Below are 25,541 nucleotides of genomic sequence, written 5' to 3'. Positions count from 1 at the left end.
AGGGGCCTTGACCTGGTCTTGGGGCTTTCCCCCTTTTTGGCACACCTCACAAGACCGGACATACTTGGCAACATCCTTGCCCATCCCCTCCCAGTGGAAGGACTTCCCCAACCTGTCTTTGGTTCTGTTCACCCCAGTATGGCCACTGGGGTGATCATGGGCTAAGCTTAAGAGTTTCCCCGGTACTTAGTTGGAACCACCAACTGTTTTTCGGATGCCAGTCTTCCTGGTGTCCACCAGAAAGAGTCTCCTTGTATAAAAGTCCTTGTTCTATAATAAACCGGGATCAATTAGAAGAGCTGAGAGGCATTGGGGTGCTCCGTGCCACCGCCCAAGCTTTCTGAAGGCTGTCATCTGCTTCCTGCTCAGTCTGGAACTGTTCCCTTGAGTCTGGAGACACCAGTTCCTTCTTAGATTGCGGACTTTGGCTTGGTCCCTTGGGAAGCAATGTAGGTGATGGGGCTGTTTCCATTGCTGGTGAACCGCTCTCTGCTGGTGCACCAGGTGGTATTTCAGGCTCTGGCTGAGCCTCTTGGGTATGGTTGTCTGCTGCTTCTGCCTGTTCAGGCTGTCTGGCGCCCTCTGGCGTTGGGGTTGAAGATGGGTTTGCAAGCGCTAGCATCAGTGCTGGCAACGGTTCTGGTGCTGGTTGCTTTTCCAGTTCCGGGTCTGGGACTGGAGACACTGTGGCTGTTGCAGTTGTTGGCAGGGGATCCGGGTCCACCACCTCTGTCTGGGTCTCTGGTAACACAGACGGGGCCTTTGGACTGTTCAGGAACAGGGATGGGTCTGGAAGCTTGCCTGCAGGTAACCATTCCCACCCTCTTGGCCCGCTTTACCTGGCTGGCCAAGTTTTCCCTCAGTAGCATGGGGTGGGATAATTGTCATAGACTGCAAAAGTCCACATTCCTGACCAGCCTTTGTACTGGACAGGCAGTTCAGCTGTAGACAAGTCTACAGCTTTTGACATGAAGGGGTAATTTGTCACTTGGGCCTTTGGGTTGATGAATTTGGGGTCCACCAAGGATTGATGGATAGCTGACACTTGTGGCCCCGTGTCTCTCCATGCGATAACCTTCTTTCCGTCCACTCTCAAAATTTCCCTTCGCTCCGAGGGTATTTGAGAGGCATCTGGGCCTGGGGATCTTTGGTGTGATGGTGGTGTAATGAACTGCACTTGGTTGGGGTTCTTGGGGCAGTTGGCCTTTATATGTCCCAGTTCATTACATTTAAAGCATCGCCCAACTGACTGGTCACTGGGCCGAGGTGGGTTACTGAAGACTGGTGAGGTGGGAGAATAGGGAGTCTGGGGCTTTCCTTGGGTTGTAGGTGGGGTCTTGGGTTGCCTTGGGTATAGGGTTTATTGTCGGTGTGCCCCCTGTGGTATTCGCTCCCCTTGACAGTAGCTTTTTTCTTTTCTGCCACTTCCACCCATCTGGCTCCAATCTCTCCCACCTCGGTTACAGTTTTGGGCTTCCCATCTAGGATGTACCTTTCTATTTCCTCAGGAACACCCTCTAAGAACTGTTCCATTTGCATCAGGAGGGACAGCTCTTCTAGAGTTTTAACCTTTGTTCCTGATATCCAGGCATCCCAATTCTTTCCAATGTGGTGGGCGTTTCGGGAAAATGACACATCTGGTTTCCACCTTAGGGCTCTGAACCGCCGACGGGCACGCTCAGGTATTATCCCCATTCTGATTCTGGCCTTGGTTTGAAAAAGTTTATAATCATTCATGGTTTCCCTAGGCATTTCAACTGCCACCTCTGCTAAGGGTCCACTGAGCTGTGGTCTCAGCTCTACCATGTACTGGTCTTCAGAGATGCTGTACCCAAGGCACGCCCTTTCAAAATTTTCTGAGAAGGCCTCAATGTCATCACCTGCCTTGTAGGTGGGAAATTTCTTGGGATGGGGAACAATAACTGGCGAAGGGTTGTTAAGATTGGCTGTGTCCTTCTGCTTAGCCTGTTCTAATTCCAGGGCCTGCTGGTGTGCCTCCCTTTGGAGCTCTATTTTTCTTTTGTGGTCCGCGTCTTTGGCTTCTTGCTCTCTTTTGTGGGCTGCCTCTTCCCTGGCTGTTTCTGCATTTATTAGTTCCATCTTTCTTCTATGTTCGTTGTCTCTTTCTATGGCTTCTAGCTTTACTTGTTCCTGTCTAATGGCTTTCTTGGAACTCATGGCTCCTGCTTTTTTGTGCTGGTTGCACCCTCTGCTGTTGAATGTCTGGAATGTTGCCGCTCATGGTTGCTTGGCAACAGACTTTTTTAACACTTTCTAACTAGCCTTTGCCGGACAAGTTAGAAGAAAAAAAACACACTTTCATTTGCAAATGTGTTTTGCTGGTTTTTCTGACTCACAGCTGGAGTCCTTTTGTTTAACAAAGATTCTTGTTAAACCCTAATGCCTCTGCCTTCAGGCAGTCTTTCTGCACAACCAGAAAGGAGAAAAGGGAAAAAAAATTTGTTTTTCTGGCTGTAGTTTTAAAAAAAACCCTCTTGCCTGCTTACCAACAGCTAGCAGAGAGAAAAGAAAAAAAAAACAATCAGGTTCTTAAAAAGAAAAGCTTTTAATAAAAGAAAGAAAAAATGTAAAAATTGTCTCTCTGTAAAATCAAGATGGAAAACGTTATAGGGTCTTTCAGCTTATAGACACTAGAGATAATCCTCCCCCCAGCACAAATACAAGTTGCAGTAAACAGAGATACAATCCTTCCAGCAAAATACACATTTGCAAATAAAGAAAACAATCAAAAGACTAAACCACCTTTCTAACTGGTACTTACTAAACTGAACAGAAGAGGCTGTTTCAGAAAATTGGAGAGTCTGTATACATGTCTGGTCCCTCTCAGAACCCAGAGAGAACAAAGAAAAAGCCAGAAAGCACAGACAAAGGCTTCCCTCCACCGAGAGTTGAAAGTATCTTGTCTCCTGATTGGTCAGGTGTTCCAGGTTTACTGAGCTAGTTAACCCTTTACAGGTAAAAGAGACATTAACCCTTAACCATCTGTTTATAACACACCTATTTGACACTACTCAGCTGTCTAAAATAGATTTTTACATCCTGTGTCGAAACTCTACAAAAGGTACTGGAGAGAGATGTATAGATTCATCCAACAACATATTTCACTTCTGTGATAAGCTCCTGAATCAAGTGTTTCTTATTGAAGTGTTCCATCCGTTCCTATGAGCTGCTGCTGTTATGCTGTGCAAAATCCACTGTCTGATATTAAACTTTTTTCAAGAACCAAATTGTCTCTTGGACTATAGGAAGTGTATCTGTTCCAAGGAAAAAATGCGTTAGTGTGTCCTGGATGCTCTTATGTTTTGAGAAATTCTTGACAAATTGCATAAAAGTTTTAAATTGGGAGGTATTGGTATTATTTTTTAGTTGCAAAAGTTGCAGTACACAAGCAGTGTATTCCAAGCACTCTTAATCTAATGCCACTATGAAATATCTTTGTGCCCTGACTGCATTTCTAGCAGAGGCTTTCAAATAACTATCAGCAAATTTTTGTATTTGATTGTAGCAGTAATAAATGAGTAAGGATCTGTGGTTAAAGGGTCATCTTGGAATAGACCTTGCTGTAATATGACAAAAAAGTAAAGTAAAAAAGAACTGTGATCAGTGTATAATGCAGTGTTTTCTTACATTGGCCCACGTTCCTTCTGAAGTTATTTCCATTCAAACATGAAACTTGGATTCTGCTATAATGGATGCAATAGATACAGCTACTTGGATTGTAAACTGTTTAGGTCAAAGAACTTCTCATCAAGCTGTCTGAAAATTACTATGCACCTCTTAGCACTATATAAATGATACTGTACTGTAAGAGCCCAATTTTGCTGTGTTACACCAGTGTAAATCCAGACTAACTCCATTGACATTGATTTAATTGAGAGCAAAATTTGGTCAGAAGCATTTCCGAGGTTTTGCTGTGAAACTCAGCAGTTCCAGTACTCTTGATTTTAGTACATTTACCCTATTGATGTTCTGTAATACAGTGATATCTGCCAGGGGAAAAAACACTAAAGATCTAGAGAAGCTTAATTTGTATCTAAATTAGATGATACTTTATTTTTAGCCTCTTGTTCTAGTAGCTATTTCAGCTATTCTATGCCAAACAGAGGATTTATGTGAACTGAAACAATTTGCCTGTTTGACAAAAATGTCTGTTGCACTGCTGGCACGTTAGCAATAATACAGAGAAATCAACAGGCTGTAGCTTGTAACAGGAAATGATCTAAAGTACAAAAACCACAGCGTTGAGTCAGTTATCGGTGTGCAATGGCAATCAAGCTTTCATTTGCTACAGCTAGAAAACCCTGAGTGTGCCATTGACATGTCAGGTTGTTATTGGTAATGGGAACAGAAAGAGGTTAAGAAAACAATGGCAGATCCATATGCAGTGTGGTCAGCAAGTCTCTTCATATGGCAGAATTTCACTAAGCCTTGACAAATGTCCAGTTCACCTGTTTATACTTTCAGCTTTCTGCTGCTGGAACAGTGCTCCAATTACGTATTTCTTTTCCCTCTGGATTAAGAGAGTGCCCTTTTCCAAAAAATATACACACACACTTGTTCATAGAGAGAGACAGAATCAATGTGGTAGTCTGTTTTCTTCTGTGACTATATCCCAATCTTGCCACTGCCATTTCATAACTTGCATAGTTATTTCTTTATAGGCAACCATAACTGCTAATGATGCCACATTAATTCTGTCAGCCTATAAAAGCTGATCACTACATGAGTTAGCTTCTGTTATACTAAGCAGACGGTACAGTGTATCTACAATAATACAAATGTAGGTCAGAGCACTCTTAGGGCTGTTTCTTAGAAACACTAATCACTGCTGGTCTCTTAGTATCAGTTGCATAATAACTAACCCTATTAGACCCTTAAAGTCTTGAGCATTCTTTCACCGAAAGCACATCCTTGTTTTTTACACTGTATAACTTCTAATTTGTGTGGTTCACCCAAATCTCAACAGAATCTCAACTCTGAATGCCCTTGAGGTGGTGGTTGTTTCTGTGAACTCTCTCCAGTTGAAGAATTTCCTTTTCCACTTGCTTAGGATATAGTGTAGCTACTACAATGAGAGGCCACTTCCTAATGAAAGGGTAGATCCTGTTAGCACAGTTCCTCTGATTTGCAGGGGGAAACAATCTATTCAGCTTTGTGCAATATTCCAAAACTGAGAGCAAATCTCACAAGCACAAAATGAATCCTTTCTATGCTATTCAGTGTCTTCATGTGAAGTACAAACTCCACCTACCAACAAACAATAAATGTTAAGATAGTCTAAATTAAAGACAAAATGGGACTGGAGTTGTTATGAGAAAAATAATAAAATCTTTTCTCACCATACTCTGAAATTAAACACTTTTAGAGAGAGAGACAAATCTTTTTCTCATGGTTCCATTCACGAAATTCAGTTTTTGGAGCTATAGTAATAACATTGTTCTGTTTGTGCACAAATGCTATTTTACACTAAATATTCTGCATTAACTTTTTTGCTGTAAAATATCTCTAGCAGAAGGCACAGACCTCAAAATGCATGGACAAAGTGGTAAGTCAAGAATGTTGACCTTAATTATTTATTTCAAATAGATTTGGAAGGGGGAGAGCAGGATGAGGATGGCTAGGTGAGTCCAGTCTCAAAATCTTCTTTTTTTTACGCAACTGATGTTTGAGCAAACGTCTAGAGAGTTGAACCCAGTCTGAGTGGACGGTTGTTCAAGGGCTGAAAAATGGAATCCTAACCAGGGAAGAGGATGGCTGTAGCTATTACCAGGGCATGAGGAGGGGTAGCAAACATAATTGTGTAGAAATCCCACCTCCTTGCTCCCAAACACACCCATGGTCCAGTATGGAGAGCTGCTACACAGCGCTATTCCATGATGCAAAGGGTGTTGTAGCCCATGGGGCTAGCCTGCTAGCGTGGTCTATTACGTAATCTGTTTTCTTTATTGGTTTGATTATTATTCTCTTGGTTAATGTTTCATACTAAATAATTCCAGTACACATTTCTTCATTATACTTGGCTGTAACACAAGGAATATACAGGTCTGTATCCTGTATGATTAGCTACAGCAAGTTAGCATAAAAGTTTGTAACCTTTGGCATAGACAAAAGGCCTACCAGATACCTCTTTTGATTTTGGGGAACTGAACAAAAAACTGAATGTGTTCACCAAAATTCTGGAAAATATCGGTAACCACAAGGTACTGTATACCGCAGAACATGGAAGTAATGATCTAGGCCAAAGGTGACGGTTTTGAGGATGAGATAATTGATATTAATATGTATGAATATGGTATAATATGTCAGAATATGCTAGCCTATACAATAAGTGAACCTGAAGATTTATCTGGATCAATGGTTGAGCATTGATATGAATATTCAGGACAGTGTCAGGACCTTAAAAGAGGGAAAACCACCATGTGGAGGGGTCATTCCTTCTCTTAGTTATCTTCTGTTAAGCTATCAGATCAGCATCTGTAATATAATTTAGCTACTCAACACTTGAGCTTGGGATTGAAGAGCCTGGAGCATTGAACTCATTGGGTGTGCCAGAGACGAGGCTGGTCCTCTGTTTCTCACTACCAGGTCTCCAAAGAAGGGTGTGAATACGCTAGTTTAAGTAGCCTTTTATTAAAGATATGTTACTTCCAGAGACTATAGAACTGTATTACTTTTTTGTGACTCTGTGGTTTGTAACTTTGGTTACTCTCTCGTTGATTTTAATAAAGATCTTGAAAATTTGGTTTTGTCTTCAGCATGAGTGTCCTTCCCACACATGCCGAGGGTCTGTACAAGATATTGCACTCCCTATGCTCTCTAATTCTGTAGCCTGAATGTGGGATAAAAATCTAGGTATTTTCTGGTTAGATCATTGGTGAGCGGTAATAAATTAGCACTATAATTTCAGGTCAACAGTGTTCACTTTCATAGTGGAAACGGCTGTGCTTTAGGCCCTGTGTAGAGCTGTACAAGATGTATTTATACAGCACCCACATGGGCTAGGCCCTTAAAAATGATTGGGAAGACAGGCCCAAGCCTTCCTTCAATAATTTGCAGTCTAAACAGATAAAATACAATGGACTAATGGAGAAAAGGGATACAACATAGCAGCAAAGGGTGAATGATGTTTTATCTCCGTCTTGTTCTAGATAATAGTTTCATGACTGTCTGTTCCTTAATCTAACAAGTGTAATGGCTATACCCACTGCTTTAGTGTGGGAGATCTGGGCAGTCTGAGACTTATTTCTTTAAGAGGGAACTCAATAAGATGTGGTAGAAGTCCAGTCATCTAAAACTGGACGAAGTGGGCCTGGGATAGCTGACAGGAATAATTCCCCATTGGCAAGGGAGTAGACTATGTGTGACTTGGCATTTGCCATCTCTGATGTTCATGAAATTAACACTAATCCCACACACATTTACCTAATTTTTTTTAATAACTTGAAGGGTGATGGAGTAGAGGAAAGGTGTATTGATTAGCCCACATAGCACTCTCTTATTATTAACTTCTTGTCATATTTCATTAGAAGATAGAGCTGGAGGGTTTATAGAGCAGTTTCTGCATGCGAGGCATTATAAATCCTAAATCAAAAAGCGTTTCATTTGTAATGCAGTAAATGCCAAAGCCATAACAATGCCTGTTTGTTCTCTGCTTAAGTCAAACTCTGACTCCTCAAACCACCAGCAGCATCATGTGAGTGACATTTTGAGTATATCATAACTTTGTATTTTTGCAGCGACAGCAACATAATTCATCATAATCTCTTTCACTCTGACTTGTGGTGGTTTGCTTCAAAAAAATAGAAGGCAAAAAGCAAGGCAAGTTAAGTATATGCACAATTTTGATGGCAGTAGCTGTTTTCTTTGGGGCATAGTAAACAAGGCCAGAAGGGACCACTCTGGTTGGTTACCCTCACAGGTAAAAATGTACACCTTATTTCCAGTCTGAATTGTCTAGCTTCAACTTCCAGCCAACAGATCATGTTATATTTTTCTCTGCTAGACTGAAGAGCTCATTATTGAATATTTGTAGATGCAAATAGATGTAATCAATACAGGAAAGACTGTTGTAATTGAAAAAACTGGTTATGAAGAAAGCAAGCACAGTGATACACTGAATTTGTTCCAGCATGTTCATTTGACTGAAGAAAACAAGGAACCTCAGGCCAGATCCACAGAGGTACTTAGGATGCCTAAACCCCATTTTAAGGCTCCCAAGTCCCAGTTTTGTGGAGTGCAATGGTGCCTAAAACTCCTGCATGGCTGTCACCTAACTCTATAGGTGCCTAAACTCACTCAGTGCCTAAATTTCCACTGTAAAAGCTCCCTAGGCGCCTAAGATGCTGCCTCACTCTAGGTGTCTGGCCACCTATATCCGTTGAGAGGGGTGGGGGGCAGCGTTCCCTCTAATTTTTTACATCCATGTGTGAAATTAATTTTCTTATGTGCACCAATATGGAGGTCATGTGTGACACATCACCTTTTTAATAGTTTACATAACAAAATTCATGTGGTGGGGATGGGGCTGAGGAGTTCGGAGTGTGGGAGGGGGATCAGGGCTGGGGCAAAGGGTTGGGTTGTGGGGGGATGAGGGCTCTGGGGTGGGGCCGGGGATGAGAGGTTTGGGGTACGAGAGAGGGCTCAGGGCTAGGGCAGACAGTTGGAGTGTGGGGGCTCTGGGGTGGGGCCAGGGATGAGGAGTTTGAGGTGCCGGCTGTGGTGGGAAGAGATGATTCCCCCCAGCCCTCTCTTGCTGCAGCAGCTTGGGGCTAGGGGAGAGGCACCTCTCCCCGGCCGTGGCAGCTCCGTCGGGGCTGGGCCAGGACAGTCCGAGGGAGGGGCTCCTCTCCTCTCCTCTGGCTGCGGCAGGTCTGCACTGGGGCCAACGAGGAGGGGCGCTTCTCCATGCCAGAGCCCCTGCATGGGGCTTAATAGGCAGCTATGCAGCCACGCAGCTTAGCGGGAACTTAGGTGGGGGGTTGCCTGCCTTTGCAGTGTGTGAGTGCAGGTCACTTGACAGAATTACCTGGTTATATCTCCTTTAATCATCTCTCTGCCCTTGCAGGGTTGTTGGGCAGGGGCGCTGGAACAGGGGAAGCCAGAAGGTCATGGCTCCTCCACTTTTTACTGGCTGTAAGGGCAAGTGATGGGGGAGAGGGGGTGGAAAAGCGTGAGCGGGGGAGGTGTCTGGGGAGGAAGAGGCAGCATGGGGGTGGGGTCTGAAGGGAAGGGGTGGCACGAGTGTGAGGGCTCAGGGAGAAGGAGTGGTGTGAGGGCAGAGGCTCGGGGGGAAGAAGCGGCACAGGGTGTGGGGCCAGGGTTTGGGTACTGGTGGCCCCCCCAATCTTAGGGACCTTCCATCACTCCTGTCCTCGAGCACTGATGCAACTCAGTCCCTCGTATGCTCTGCTTGTGGCATATATCTAGTTCAGGTGTTCTCAAACTTGGTTGCACTGCAATCCCCTTCTGACAAAAAACATTAGCTCACAACCCCAGTAGGAGGGACCAAAGCCCAAGCCCCTCCACTCTGGGCAGGGGGGCCAAAGCTGAAGCTTGACGGCCTGAGCCCTGCTGCCCAGGGCTGAAGCCCTTGACCTTTGGCTTTGGCCCTGGGCGGCGGGGCTCAGGCTTCAGCCCTGAGCTCCAGCAAATCAGTCAGCCCTGGTGACCCCATTCAAAGGGAGTCACAACCCACAGTTTGAGAAACACTGATCTAGTCTCCTGAGGGCTGTAATACTTTGGTCTTATTTCAGTTGTCAGGTGGTGGTGATGTACAGGAGGTCTGACTAGATGACCTGCTGTCCCTTCTGGCCTTAAACTCTATGCCTAAGCCCCAGTGCGACCCTGAAACCACTTTGCCATCTTCCCTGTGGGACCTGATCTGGTAGCCATGCTTTGAGCATGGCTAATGCCACACAAAATGGCAGGAGGAAAGAAAGCAACTCTCTTAACCATTAACCAAGTGGCTAGGGTACTCCGGGGGATGTGAGAGATCCTGATTCAATTCCTCCTCGGTTTGTGAAGAAGGGCTTTGAAGAGGGGTTCTCCATTTCTCAGCTAACCACTGAGCTATGGAATAGGCTGCTGTGGGGCTCTCTTTTTTGTTGAAGCCATTTCACAATAATTAAATTGAGCTGTGGACAGATAGAGGATCATGCAAGTCCAGTGGTTTAGGGCACTCACATGGAACCCCTGTTCAAATCCCTTCTCCTTGGTGGGGGTAGAGATTCAAAACAGGGTTTCCCACAGCCTGGCTGAATACCCTGCTCGCTGGGTTAAAGGTTAGAAAGGAGGGCCTCATTCCCTGCAACCCTCTGGCCATTTTGTGTGGAGTTCAGTAGGCACTTAAGCCTTTCTTTGTGAGAATTAGGTACCTAAGCTGCCTGCCTCCAGGAGAGGTTCCTGGCCGTGTCTAGGTTGCAGGGAAGTGCCAATTCCATGGGAGAGGAGGGGCTTAGGACACACCCCTCTTGTTTGGTATGTTTCATTGGCTAGCTTGGATGACTCCCCACTTAGCATGCTGAATTTTGTGGATCTGATTCTTTTTATAGGGAGTCTATGTGCCTAATCAGGCTTTGTGGTTCCTATTGTTGTTCCAGTGATTTTCTAGTCACCTAAAAGTTAAGTGTTGCAATACCAAAATCCCTTTGTGGGGCTGGACCTTCCTGTATGAAGCATCAACACTTTAAGCAGATACCTATTATCAGTATAGTCCAGGGATCTGCAACCTTTGGCACACAGCATGCCAGAGTAAGCATCCTGGCAGGCCAGGCTGGTTTGTTTACCTGCCGTGTCTGCAGGTTCGGCCAATTGCGGCTCCCATTGACAACAGTTCTCCGTTCCAGGACAATGGAGGCAGCGGGAAGTGGCAGCCAGCACATTCCTCAGCCCAAACCGCTTCCCGCAGCCCCCATTGGCCTGGGGTGGTGAACCACTGCCAGTGAGAGCCGCGATTAGCCGAACCTGTGGACGTGGCAGGTAAACAAACCAGCCCGGTCTGCCAGGGTGCTTACCTTGGTGACCTGTGTGCCAAAGGTTGCTGATCCCTAGTCTCTTTTCTCTGTTCTGGGCTCTAGAAAGGGTCCTAAAACAACCTTTTACAATGGTGAGCCAAAATCCTTGATATGAAGAGTCTTCGACTTTTGGAAAGCATCAAAATACAGATTGGTATTTCAAGGCTGCCCTGTTTCTCTAGTTAACTGAAACACTGGATCTAAGCTTGAGGGGTGGGGGCAGGGAGTGTATCAGAATTACAGAAGTGGAAGGGACCTCAGGAGGTCATCTAATCCAAACTCTTGCTCAAAGCAGGACCAATCCCCAGACAGATTTTTGCCCCAAATGGCACCCTCAGGGATTGAGCTCATAACCCTGGGTTTAGCAGGTCACTGCTCAAACCACTGAACTATTCCTCCCCACCAGAGAGTAGTTTTTCACACCCAGAGGGGACTTGAACCCACAACCTCTGGCTTCAGAAGCCAACACCTTATCCATTAGGCCGCTGGGCCGTGATGTGACCTTCTGTATGTGCATATGCATCCATGCAGGGAGTTCAGAATCTGAACACATCCACATTTTGCAACTCAGGCTGATGTCTAATGCAAAGTTTGTAATACATTAGTCATTGAAAGGCACAGTCTGCTGAAATGGGATGTGTATTCCAGGTAGCCCCATATGGGGAGACACAGAAAATTCTGGAATGAAAAGCATGCTTGCTCTCTCTCTCTCTTTTCAAACCAAAGAACGTAATATCCAGTAAAGCTGGGACAGAGTTTAAGCAAAGTTGCTGCTTGAATTGTAATGGATTTTGGGAACTAAACTTACAGGAAATCTATATTTATCTATGTAAACACCAAATAAGAATTCCTCAACCTGGTGGGCAAAAGCCCATTTTTTCTGTCTAGGCACCCAGTAGGACAGTTATTAGAATATCAAGAGAAATTTGGATAAATCAGCTGCTATTTTAAAATATTACCACTGTTTTGTGCATCTAAAACTACAAAAGAACCTTCGAAATATAAGGGAGAGAGGGTTGGCTAAGGCAGTGCAAAGGTGTCTAGCCAGATTCTGCCTTCCCTTCAGCCCCACCAAAGCACCCAGGTACATTATAAACAATGTTAATGAAAAACCAGTTCAGGGCTTCTAAGCAAGATGGGCACACAACACTTTAGCTAGTGAAATAAATTAACTTGACAATCTGATCCTACGGAACACAAAGTCTTGGATTCAGTTGCCAGTTCTGATTTCTCATTTGACATTCCTAATCTAATGGGAGTAAACATATGCAGCTGAAAACCAGCTAGCCATTTTAATTGTTATAGACTACAAGCCACTAGCACAGTAGCGTGGAGCACCAAAATGCTCTTGTGTGAAAGTGTCAGCCATGTGTGCATGTGCCCTTCACCACAACCTTCCAGAGAGATTCAGGGGAGGAGGATGGAAAAGAACAAATGAGAAGTGTGGCTTGGCAGGGGTTAGAATGAAAGAGAGGGAAGAAATGATGATAACTTGTATGTCCTTTTCTTTCTTTTAATTGCAAGGGAATGACTATAAAACTATCCATTGTAGAAAACACTATTTTTCTTGCTTCTAAAATAATAAGTCTTGTCTATACCGAGGCCTTGCCCTAGTTACATCCATTGGTAGCCAGCCACCAACATAACCGCATCTGTGTAAATACCTAGCATAGACAGACAGAGCCACTATTTACACTGGTGGAGCTTCACCTGGTTTTAAACAGGAGTAAATTTCAGTAATGTAAATAGTGGCTTTGCCTCTCTATGCTTTAGGATCATACCGGTGCAGCTACACAGGTGGAAACAATTGGAGCAAATCCCTAATACAGAAGGCCTTAAGGCCTTTTTCTCCTACATTGTTGATATTCCTGTGTCTAAAGTCACAAAGGTAATAGGTGGATCCATACAGATGTTTTAATGACCAATCATAAGTCTAATTGCTTTTGCCCTAGTCCCTTAAAAGTGATTCTTCATTAACTTGCCATGTCTTTGTTCATTTTTCCATCCATATTTTAAATTGAAATTATTTAGTATCACACACAAAAGAAACTCTCCTGTTAGATTAAGCTGAAATGGTTCTTTAGTTATGAGATTGGCCTTTACATGAAAAAACTTTACTCCAGGCCAGATTGGAACAAAAATATTTTTTAAAAATTAAAATCACAAAGCTATTTATATTACTGGTCGCATTCTGTTTTCTCTGTGTTGCTGCTGGCGATGGTTGAATAATGCTTCCTCCCTTGGCACCCAACTCCACCTTCTGCCTGTTCCTGTAGCAGGCTAACACATGAGACTATAGTGTAAAGAACAGAAGTGGGCTCAATACGTAAACCTGGAACCAGGGTTTTTCCTTGGGCCCATCTCTAGTAAAGAATTGTCCTATTGACAGGGAGATAAGATTATCAGATACATATCTTCAGGCTCCAGTTCTTATGATTTTAGGCTTCCCATCCCTTCCACTTTTACAGTTATGATCCCAAATATATATCTTGGGGTTCCCACATCTGCCCAAAGTGACTAATGGTTCCAAGACACAACCACTGTAGGCATCTTAAATTAGAAGCAGATTTGTCTATTTTAATGTACCAATCCCAATGCCATGCTTCCTTGTGATTGGCTGTACTTTCAGAAGCCAGCCAATCGTTTTTGCAATGGAGTTTTAGCCTGATTATATACTAGTAAAACAAGTTCAGTCTTGATATTTCAAGAGGTGGGATCTGTCAGGAGTGGAACATGGATCCAAAGCCATGCTCTGCTCCTCTTCTTGTTCCATAGGTAACAAATGTACTTGGCTATCCTGCAGTGGAGTTGTGATCCTGTGTTTATTACAACAATTTGTGCCAAGGGAAATGGCAATGTCACAGCTTCTGAAGGACTGAGGAGCTGGGCTGAAAGTTTTATTTAAAACATTTTGTCTTGAATCATTAGCAAAAAGGACAAGCAAAGCTGAAAAGTGGCCAAATTAAGGAAAAGATTTTAAATATAGTAAGCGAGCCATTCTTTAAGACCCAGAAATCTAAAATTCGATAAGTCAGGTTCTTAAGAATTTTGGGCTGCAAGAGTTCTGCCTTGGGCTATACATGCTGCAGTTAGTTTGGTCTCTGGCTTCAGTACGTTACCTTTTTTTGTTCTGCCTGTCAGTGTACTTAAGCATTCCCACAAGGACAGAGACTGATCTTTTTATCCTACTACATAAAGTGGGGGAAATGCTGTTACATTTGTCATTGTTTTACTCAGCAAATCTTGTTTGCCAGGAACTCTTCCCACGGTGTAACAAGCTACCTGACTCCAGAACGTAAGAGGAATACATGTGAACAGAAATATGCAACAAAGATCAAACATTACATCAATGAGCCTTTTCTGATCCTATCCCCCCACCCAAGCTGTCTTGATGATTTTCTTTACACCCAGCTTCATCTACACACCATTGCTGCCCTGACAATAGCCTTTCTGTTTCACTCTCACATTCCCACCTAACACTGTGTATTACTCCTGATGTAGCTTCTGTCCTTCCACTCTAGCACTTCTCCTCAATGAAGTCTAACTATCATATTGACTTATGTTACATCTTGTAATTGAAAAGAGAGGCTGATGCATCAACTGCCATAGGTCTCAAATAGTAACTTTATTGTGCCTTAAAGCTCAATTCTACCCCCTCAAAGAAATCTTTGGAGAATGGTGGGGCCCTCATCCCGCAAAAGAAAATCAGTGCAAGTTGTTGGTGCTCAGTAGATTTCAGGATTTTTGGTCATACATAAGGAAACTGTGTGGGGTGGGGCTGACATTATCACAATAAAGTAACTTTGCGCAGTCCCACTTGTGTCCCAACAGTAAGAAAAAACAAAACAATGAGGCGGCTAAAAGCAGAAAAGACTAATGGGAGTGGAGAGACACAAGTGGGCAAACAGAAATATCAAGTTTTTGTTTAATCTTGAAAAATCCCAAGTTAGGTAGAGCAGTTAAGGAGTGGGAGTGGAACAGTGAGAGGCAAACAAATATTTTTAAACAAAGAAATGCCGCTCCTCTGACAAAGGAAATCTATAGAACTTGAGAAACTTCAAAAGCCTGCTGGCAGCTGTGTACAGGAAGAGGAAATACTAACCCTGAATGTGAAAGCAACACTCACTTTCAAATGTAAACCATGGGTCTTCTGCTTGATTGGCTCTGTGTGTAGCCTGGTGCCCTAAAAAGGATCTTTATTTAAATTTAAACATTACACGAGAATACTTTTTGTGTCATTGCAGAAATGCTATTTATGTAAATGTACCGTTTGTGTGTTATATATATTTCTAAGATGCTCATCACTTTTGTGTATCGGCTCCAACTGCCACTCAAAATTGCAGAGATACAAAAGGGAAAATGCAATGTTGCTTAACCCTATGATGGCACCACAGCAGCTACTTAAAATTCAGCAGCAGTCTGTCTGACTTTGTAAAGTACTTTAAGATGCCTTGAGTATGCAGGGTGCTCTGAAACCTCTAGCCTACATGAACAACTGAGGGTCTATTCTTTGTCTCCAAGCCATAGTCAACCTATAAAGGTACATAGACTCTGAGCCAGAATGCCTGTTGACAAGAGGATAGGCATTAAGCATAAGCCGGAAACATCTTTGTTTTCATGCAAGAGTGATTGGTTCTGAGGGTGTTTTTAGGTCAGGCTGTCTGAGTGTCCTGCCATGGGTATTTAAATAATGATTATGTCTGAGTGTGCTTGGTCAGCCAGCCTTTCCTCATAGGTATGATATATGTGGGGAGGCCACAGGTCTGGATTCTTGCTTCATGCTGTTTAGGGAAGTGATTGCCAAATGCCTGTGTGAGCTTTGTGGATAAAGAACCAAATAAAGCTGCATCTTAAAGCAAGATCCTACCCTCCACAGTCCATGGAAATCCCAGGTCCAAAGTGTACAGCAGTCTAATTCTAATCTGAATAAATCTCTATACAATCATGCCATGACAGTCTGAACTCTACATAACTGCTAAAGACAAGTTACTTAAAAATATGGAACATTCAGTGAATTGATTGAACTGTGCTCTATAGTCTCTGAAACAATAAGTTGGTCCCACATGCAGGGCTGTGTCAGGAAACAAGAGGCACTTTCACCTTGTGCTAGTAGGTTTAAACAGCTTTAAGCAAATAGGCATTTCCCTGGGTTATGAAGCAGATTGAAGTTTCTTATAAATTATTAGCAATAGAACCTAAAAAGACCCCTAATCAGGTTCAGCCCTAGGACCACATCTGCCTCTCTCCATACCTGTAAAAATGTCCCCTCCGTTCTGCATGCCAGAGACAACATCCTGTGGCCATTTATTGCCTATGAATCTTTCTGCCTCTTAGTTCTTTAGCAACTGTTCCACCATGTAGTACGGAGACTCTAAGATAGTCTCCGTACTATCTTAGAGCCCCCTCACCCACAGGGCCTTTCTTTCTAGCTCCCAGACTAACTTAACCTAATGTCACCACACAGTATCCCTAAATGCCGGTCTAGACTTTGCAGGCATCATGGAAGAAACTGATGATTACAAAAGCCAAAGTACAACTTTCTGAGAGAAAAGCGCTATTAGATATGTTTCTCTCTCCTACCGCACAGTGGTACTAGTCCAGTCGGAGTCTACAGTTGTACTTATAGCTGGAGAACTGGAAATGATGTTCTGATTGAGGCGTGTGTGTAACCTTGAGATCCTTGAAGTGTATGCCTCATATATAAGGATATACCTAAAGCCATCTCTGGATATGTCACAACTGGGACATGAGCAGTCTGACCTAGTGGTCAAAGCAGGAGTCAGGCCAGGTCAGATACTAGGAGGTCAGAGTAAAAGTCAGGCCAGAGAACAAACAAGAATCAAGAGTAAGGAGGCAGGCAGGGTCTGGTTACCAGGAGATCAGAAGCAGGAGACAAACTTGAGAGTAGAGCCACAGATCGGTAACCAGACTCAAGCCAGGTCTTCCTGCCTTGTAATTGGGGAAGAGGAAGACGACTCTGAAGTATAGTACATCAATGCCTTTTCTATCATGTTTCACGGATGTTGGCTCACTGGGATTTTTTTTCCATAGATGTTTAGTTGTTTGCCATGTATAGCTATTGCATGAATGATTATCCAGAGGGGGCCATGACTTTGAGACAGTTTCATTGTATTGTAAGTGGGCCTAGAGTAAAATGACATTATTTGCTAAAACTGTTCCTTTCATCTTCCTTGAAAGTTAGGAAAGGGCGAAGGGGGACTATTTAGAAGGCGAGCCTAACCCTATGTAGCTAAAATTCTGCTCTGAATAACTGTTCAGCCAGTGCATAACATAGTAAATTCTTGTGGATATTTTTGTTCTTCAAGAGCTGTCCCTGTGGGTACTCCATTCCAGGTGACAGTGCATCCTGGCGCCGTTGATCGGAGATCTTCGGAAGCAGTGCCTGGTCGGGACACACACACCCAGTTGTTGTTTCGCTGTGTTGTTAGGGTCTGTCTGTGCACAAGCGTCTCGCACTCCCTCAGTTCCTTCTAAACTGTCCTCGGCTGAAGACAGGACTCGGGGCAGTGCTGAGCCTCTTCCACTGGTCACTGAAGGAAACAAGTAGAAATAGTTAGCTAGAAATATCCCAGTTCTTTCCCTTCCTTTAGAATAGTTATTCATTGTTCGTTAGTTTAAAAAAAAAACAAAAAAACCCCTCCTTTTCTCTCAAGTTCATCTCCTGCTGAGACTTCCCCCCTCGCCCCCAGGCAGTCATAGATTCATGATGCACCAGGGTCCCCTGGATTCAAAAAATGCAGCTCCTGCAATAAGACTGTGCTGCGGTCTGATGGACACTCACTGTGTGAGAAGTGTCTAGGTGAGACACATGTCACCGCAAAGTTTGCCCATTGTAATAGCCTGAGAACCAGGGCTCGCCGCGACAGAGACCTGTGGCTGAAAATGCTCCTTATGGAGAAATCCTGCAGCCACCAGCAGAGACAGGCACAAGTAAACCTTTTCCCTCATGCTCTCCTACTGGGTCAGAACCGACCAGGAGCACGGCTTCACCCTCTCACGCGAAGAGGCAGGAAGCCCCAACTTCTCCACACAGGGACCTAAATAAACGAAAAAGGTCTCCAGTGATGTCACTTCCCCCTGTGCTGAGACCACCACAGACCAGCACAGATGACCGCTCCAGCACCTCAGAAACAAGGACTTGACCTGCCACAGCTGGCGGCTCTCCTCAGCACCTCTGCCCTCCTCACGAGCTATGACTATGACAATTACAACAAGTTATTTGAATTTACCTCCCATATCCCAGAGGACAGAAGATCATATTTTAAATCCGTCCTCATCAGAGGTCGACTGGTGTCCAGGGTGGCGCTACAAGCATCCCTGGACATGGCAGACACAGCAGCCTGTACTATCATCACTGCAGTAGTGATGCGCAGGTCTTCCTGGCTGTCTTCATCTGGCATCCCTAAAGACCTGCAAACCAAAGTGGAGGACCTTTCCTTTGATAAGGATAAATTTTTTTCCAAAAAAACCCTGATGAAGTCCTTATTTGGACAGAACTAAGGCATTCCATAAATCTCCTAGACTATTCGTGTTCACTACCGAACAATCAAAGGCTGCTGCTATTTCCAGGCAATGACTCTCCAAGTGGATATCCAAATGCATTAGGTCCTGCTTCCAGACCCAGAATGCTCAAGCCCCTGAGGGAATCAGAACACACTCTATTAGAGCGATGTCAACATCCGTTGCATTCCTTAAAAACGTACCTATTACCGACATATGCAAGGCGGCCACATGGGCATCAGACCACATGTTCGCCAAACATTACGCTATCACACAGAACACTATGGCAGACAACATAGTAGGCCACATAGTACTGTCTACTGTTACAGTGATGCAACTCCAAAGTCCCACCAACCATAGTGAGTACTGCTTCACATTCACCTGGAGTGGAGCACCCACAGGGACAGCACTCGAAGAAGAAGAGAAGATTACTCATCTTGCAGTAACTGAGGTTCTTCGAGATGTGCGTCCCTGTTGGTGCTCCACTATCCACCCTCCTCCCCCTACTTTGGAGTATGAATCAGATGACTCTACAGTAGAGAAGGAACTGAGGGGGGATGCGCGCGCACAGACAGGCCCTAATGACGCCACGAGACAACAGCTGGGTGTGTGCGTCCCGACCAGGCACTGCTACCGAAGATCTCTGATCAATGGTGCTAGGACACTCCGTCACCTGGAGTGGAGCACCCACAGGGACACACATCTCAAAGCACCTCAGTTACTACAAGGTGAGTAACCTTCTCTTTTTTGTTTTTGTAACAAAAATGAAAAATGTTAGGCCATCAAAATGTTTTGTAACTGCTTCATGCCCAGGAAGGACTACCACAAGATTACAATAAAATCCCATTCTGTTAGTCACTTGGACAGCTATTGTGGTAACTGAACATCAATGAGTAGGGCCCTACCACATTGACAGCCATAAAATTTCAGATGTATATAGCTGAAATAATGAAATTTACAATTTTTAAAATCCTATGACCATGAAATTGACCAAAATGGACTGTGATTTTGGTAGGTCCCTATCAATGAGGCTTCTTCTTTATGATTATTTTATCCAATATAATGCTACAAAAAGGCTATGATAGCAGGTGTTGAAATAAAAGACTATATTTTGTTGAGTGAACTGAGTCCAGATGTCACCAACATGATTTACAATTTTGATAGTCATATCTCTTTAATATATTTTTCCATTCTCCTTTAAATAAACAAAATCTTTCACAAGCAATAATAAAACTAGGCATGAAAAATACCTTGGAGAAATTAATGAATACAGGTACACGTATATGATACTTGGGCCTGAATCAGATGACTCTCAATGTGGTTTTATGCCAATGTAACTCCAAGAGGCCAAAGTCTGCTCTCCTTTACACTCAAGGAGTGCTGGAACAATTTGTATAGTAAGGGTGCTGGGAGCCATTGAACCAAATTGTAAACCATGTATATGATGGAAATGGGTGACAGGTATAATAGGGCAGGGGAGGCTAAGCCTCCCCTGGTTCATCTGCCACTGAGTTGATGCCAAATGCCTGAGATATGGTGGCCCTGCCTGCGTTCTGTCTCTTCCCCTCCCTGCTCTGCCCCTTCCTTGAGGGCCCCCACGAACTGCAGCAGCTGCTGCCTGGTAAGTCTTCTCCACCCCCTACCCCGAGCGTCCCCCCCCGCCCACCTGCTGCATCTCTCCTCATCCCCCTCGGGGTGCTTGGGCTGGGGGTCAGGTGGGTGCTCTGGCTGGCCAGAGGCCCAAGGGTTGGGTCTGTTCAGCCGAGGCTGCTCTGGCCACGTTGGAGGGGGCTCGTGGCTCTGGTGGGTGAGAGTGGGTGTGGAAGGGGCGGGGTCTCAGGCAGAAGGGGTGGGGCCCAGGGGCTAGCCTTCCCAAAGAGGGATTTCACCTGCCACCCATGAATGGAAACCACTTCAAGCCAGGGCAATGTGGCAGCACCCCCAGCACCTCTAGTTCCAACACCTATGTTTATATTGGTGTACATCTGTAATAACTATTGAAGTTCATGAAGTTAATTCAGAGAACATCCTTAGCAGAATTTGTTCCACTGGTGTACATAGGAAATAACTCAGCTGAAGTCAGCATAACTTAAGTGTATTATCTCTGAAGAGAGACCCCTGTTTTTAAAGCCATTAGATAAGAGCTAGTCTTTTGGGATATACCAAAGCTGGCCACCTGATCTACTGCCTCTGCTTCTGGCCTCATCACTTCAGCAAGGTATGCTTGGATTTTTGTTTCATTTTTTTTAACGAGGAACATGATGGGAGGGGTGAGAATAGTGTGGGCATCAGGACTGGATACTAAGAACTCTAGCTTTCTAGAGTTGTGAGAGGCAGGGAATTAAAGAAACTGGCATTATTCCCTAGTTGATGCTTTCACCTTTGCTTTAAAATGGAGAGAGATAGCAAGAAACACCAGCATTTCAAAGTGTCCTACTGTTGAGGTGATTAGAGAACAGGTCTTGCAAAGTGAGCACATTTTTATGGGGTTGCCAAATTGCAACCTCTCCTCTTTTTATTTTAATATTGAGGAGTAGCCCCAGAATAATGTCCCCAGTGCAATGCTTCATCTGGATCCAATTGCCTTCATTTTATGCAAATTAGATTAATCCCTGACTTTTTCTGTCAGTGCTCAGCTGAGGCACAAAAAGGCAAAGCTGATATCCCTTGCAGATGAATCTGTTCTAGTGGTATAGTACTAGTTGTTCAGGGATGCTACAAAGGATGTTAATTTGTACTGCTTTCTCTTTGCCTTTTCATGTTACTTCAGCTTACCCTACAAAGCCTCCTTTAACCCTTGCTTTCCCTGCTCACCATCCCAGCTACCGCAAGGCATTATGCAGTATTGCCAGCCTCAGGTATTCAAGGAATCATGAGTCAGACAAGAATATTAATGGTAGCATAAAAATCATTGTTTTTTTTAAATAATTTTGGATTATTTTTCTTTGAGTTCTGATTTCTGATTCTTCAGTCTGTTTTCACTTCAAGTTTTCAAAATTTCTCTTCAGCTATGAGGGCCAGAAACTTACTTTAAAAAAATTAAATACTAATACACAACTTGGCATCACAGCTACAGTTATGTGTTTCAACCACAATATGTCTTGCATCCTGGATGCAGCTATTTTTGCACGTAGCACTATGTATTTTAGCCTTCAGAACAGGAACTAGGGAAGGCTGAATACAATCCTATACTGAGTCAGCATGGTTTCTTCTTCTGTATGAGGTTAGAAAAAATGCAGCATAACTAGCACACATGCTGTTTGAACTACTCCAGGGGCATCCATATTCATGCCATTTGAGGGAGAAGGATAGGTAGGGTGACCAGATAGCAACTGTGGAAAAAATGGGACAGGGGATGGGGGGTAATAGGCGCCTATATAAGAAAGTCACAAAAAACAGGACTGTCCCTTTAAAAACGGGACATCTGGTCACCCTAAGGATAGGTATGATTCAGAAAGGATGAAATTGAGTTTCTCTAGTTTGTTCAGTAAAAATGTTACCAACTCTCACACATTTATTACAAGTCTTGTGCTATTTGGTGCTTTTCCTTAAAGCCCCAGATGCTGCAATTAATAGATTGCATGAAGACTCTCAGCTTTGCACTATCACAGGACTTTCCATCAGAGTGTCTCAAAGCACTTTAGAGATGTTAATGAATTAAACCTCACAACACCCCAGTGATGTAAGGGATGTGTCGTCATTAACACTCTACAAACAGTGACACTGAGGCACAGAGGCCCAAATTCATCCCCTCATTCGGTGCAGTTCCTGGTGTGGGAACCGAGAGCGCATGCAATATGCCTCCCCTATTTGGAGGATCAATTCAGCCCTTATGGACTGCTCTAACTTGCACCCCTTCTGAGATGGCCCCTGTTGACTGTAACAGAATAGATGGAGCATAGGTACCCCCTGCCCAGATTCCTTCCTATCCCTATTACCATGCTCCTAGAAGGCCTCTTGCACCAGGGGCGTGGGGGCTACAGCTACCAGAGCTGGCTATCCACCTGGCAGAGAAGCTCATGTCAGGATGCTTTACAACCCCTTTGTGATGGCTACACTGACGCAAACAGGCCAGAAAGCACTGATTTAAAAACTCCATAAAGCTGCTTGTGAGTTACAGGCACTTAGTATGGCGGAAACTAGCTTTTCCTTTATTTAACAAATAAGGTGTAGACTATTGTATTCCATCCTAGGATTCAAAAATGCTTTGGTTTGAACATTTCAAACTCTTTTGTTCTATTAATAGAATTGCCTTTGACATGGCTGAAAAACGTTGGCTCATATATCACAAAATCTATAAACCTTTGGATAATACTTCATGGGCAGTTATTGCAATACACACTTTTTTGTTAATACTCTTCATACTGAAAGAGATTATCCTTTCCAGGAACCTGTCACTGGAGCAAGGTAAGGGTCTCATTGTCAAAAATGAGTGTTCAACTTTCCACCAGAAGATACTGCAGCAAGAGAGCTTATCATAATCACCAGGTCTCTGAGAAAAGCATGAACCTCCCTTAGCCAATAATGGGCCTTATTTATAAATTCATGTAGTTGCAGTACAAAGAGGAAGTTGTTACACTCATGTAGAGATCAAAGTTTCAATGTAATTTTTCTACTTCTCTTGTGTAGAGAATTTGGAAACACTTTGTAAACACTGTACCCATTCTTGCTATGTATTCCTGGGCACAAGCTAAAAAGCATGCAGCAAAGTAAAAGCTATTTATAACTCTGGCCAGTTTTTTTTAAAGCTGTTTGTGAAGATAACGTTTTGGAAAAATTCCCAGAATGCAAGTGCCCAACACATACTTGTTAAGAGCTGTAGATTCATAGGTTCTAAGGTCAGCAGGGATGGTTGTGATCATCTAGTCTGACGTCCTGTATAGCACAGGCCATAGAACTCCCTCAAACTAATCCCTAGAGCAGATCTTTCAGAGAAACATCCCATCTTGTTTTAAAAATTGCCTGTGATAGAGAATCCACCACAACCCTTGGTAAATGGTAGTGTCTGAAAGTATTTCATACTCTCCAAAAAGATGGAATTGTAGGCCCCCAATTTGACCTATTTTAATTTGAGATCTAATGAGGAATCTTCTAGATTCTAAAGGTGAAATCCTGGCCCCAGTAAGGGCTTGGCTACACTTGCAAATTAGAGCGCATTAAATCAGCCCTGGGCACCCTAACTGCTGAGGTGCCCACGCTGGCAAGGCACTTAGAACGCCTGGACTCTGCAGCTGGAACGCCCCGGTAATCCACCTCTACGAGAAGCGTAAAGCTTGCTGTGCTTTGGCTGAAACTCCGGGGTGTCCGTGTGGACGACGTGTTGCAGTACTGCGCTGTGATTGGCCTCTGGAAACGTCCCATAATCCCTTGAAGTCAAATGGCCACTCTGGTCATTGTTTTGAACTTGGCTGCAGGCATGGGGATATCCCCTTTCAAAGCTCCGTTTCTGACAGCTGGCATGCTTGTCTGCTCCAGGGCACTGTGGAATGCTGCTGCTGCCGAGACAGGTATTTGTACTTGTGTGTGAGAGAGAGGCGGGGTATGTGGGGTGGTGTATGATGTCAGTGTTTTCCCCTCGCTGCTGTCTGAACTTACAAGACAGCATGCTGACACACTCTCTGCCCCCCAAACACACTGTTTCTCCCCCCATATACACACAACACACTTCTTGTCACACTCCACCCCACTTCATTTCAAAAGCACGTTGTAGCCACTTGCACACTGGGATAGCTACCACAATGCACTGCTTTCTGTGGTGTTGCAAGAGCTGCTAATGTGGCCATGCCACTGCGCTTGCAGCTGACAATGTGAACACACGGCAGCGCTTTCCCTGCTGCTGTCCCAGAGGGCTGGTTTAACTCCCAGCGCTCTACATCTGCAAGTGTAGCCATAGCCTAAGTCAATCACATAACTTCCATTCACTTCCAATCTTCCCCCTTTAAAAAACAAAACAAAACACCACTTTATCACTGAGAAATTAAAATAAAATAAGTATATCAACCTGTATGACTCTCATAGTGTTTGAGCACTTCATATTAATTAATCCTTACAACTTCTTCCTGAGGTAGGGAAATATTCCTGTTTTACAGATGGAGAACTGAGACACAGAGGCTTGCCCAATAGTCAGGAGGGAATTGAACCCTCTCTCCTGATCCGTGGATCATGGCCTTAACCAACAGATGTGTGTGGGTGTATCACTTTCCTAGTAGCTGGAACTGGAACTGCTAAACTGTGTGTCACACAAGTTGTACTGCTGACAATGGTAGCTTAAGTGCTATAGACTTATGCTTTTGAACCAGACAGGTTTGGATTCCCTGACATTGTTTTTCTTGTTAAATCAGTGTCTCATCATTCAATTTTCTTCTACAAAAGCAGAGAACAAATTAACAAGGAAAATACAAGCTCATTACTCAAACCAATCAATAAGGCTCTGCTCAGATTAAAAAAAAAGTGTTCCACAACCTCTTCAGAATGGCAATCCCTTATTGAAGTAAAAAATTTCCACAACACTTTTACATTTACTATAAAACTAAGGGTAAAAATATATTAATGATAATAAATTATATAGGTTATAATTATTGGTGTAAGTGTTTTAAACAATTGACAGAGAATACTTGACCTTGAAGTGTGTAAGTGTATGTGGGAAGTGAGATTTTTCTTTACTTTAGTTTGTAATAAAATTTTCATTGCCTTGTGACCCTCATGCTAGGCTTTCATGACCCTCCTCAGGTGGAGAAACCTTGACTGATCATGAGAAAAAGGAAATACAGCTCCCGTTTCCACTAGATGGCAAAACTCCTTTTGATTTCAGTAGAAGGATTGGGCTCCAAGATATGGTGGATTTGTGATCCGTAACAGAAGCAAATAAACATCAATGCTTGACAAGTGGAGGAAGGAAGAAACTGTTTTAAGCTTCTAAAAAGGTACCTAAAGAAACTTTTAAGCTTCGAAAAAGGTACTGAAATATAGAGTTGGGTTTAGACCGAG

At 43.7% G+C, this 25,541-nt stretch overlaps 1 protein-coding gene across 2 annotated transcripts in view; it reads left to right on the top strand.

The window, feature by feature from the left end:
- The window catches only part of LBR (lamin B receptor), a 98,651-nt gene that overhangs the window by 5,423 nt on the left and 67,687 nt on the right, over positions 1–25,541 (top strand). The window contains exon 2 of one of the 2 annotated variants that reach the window (XM_050948548.1): positions 25,284–25,477. The exons of the other annotated variant lie outside the window; for it this stretch is intronic. The gene's annotated coding sequence lies outside the window, so the exon portion shown is untranslated. The remainder of the gene's footprint in view (positions 1–25,283; positions 25,478–25,541) is intronic. 2 annotated transcript variants of the gene reach the window in all.

The sequence above is a fragment of the Gopherus flavomarginatus genome, chromosome 4 (assembly GCF_025201925.1).
Source record: "Gopherus flavomarginatus isolate rGopFla2 chromosome 4, rGopFla2.mat.asm, whole genome shotgun sequence".
Classification (NCBI taxonomy): domain Eukaryota; kingdom Metazoa; phylum Chordata; order Testudines; family Testudinidae; genus Gopherus; species Gopherus flavomarginatus.
This window is presented reverse-complemented; position numbering and strand designations above follow the sequence as displayed.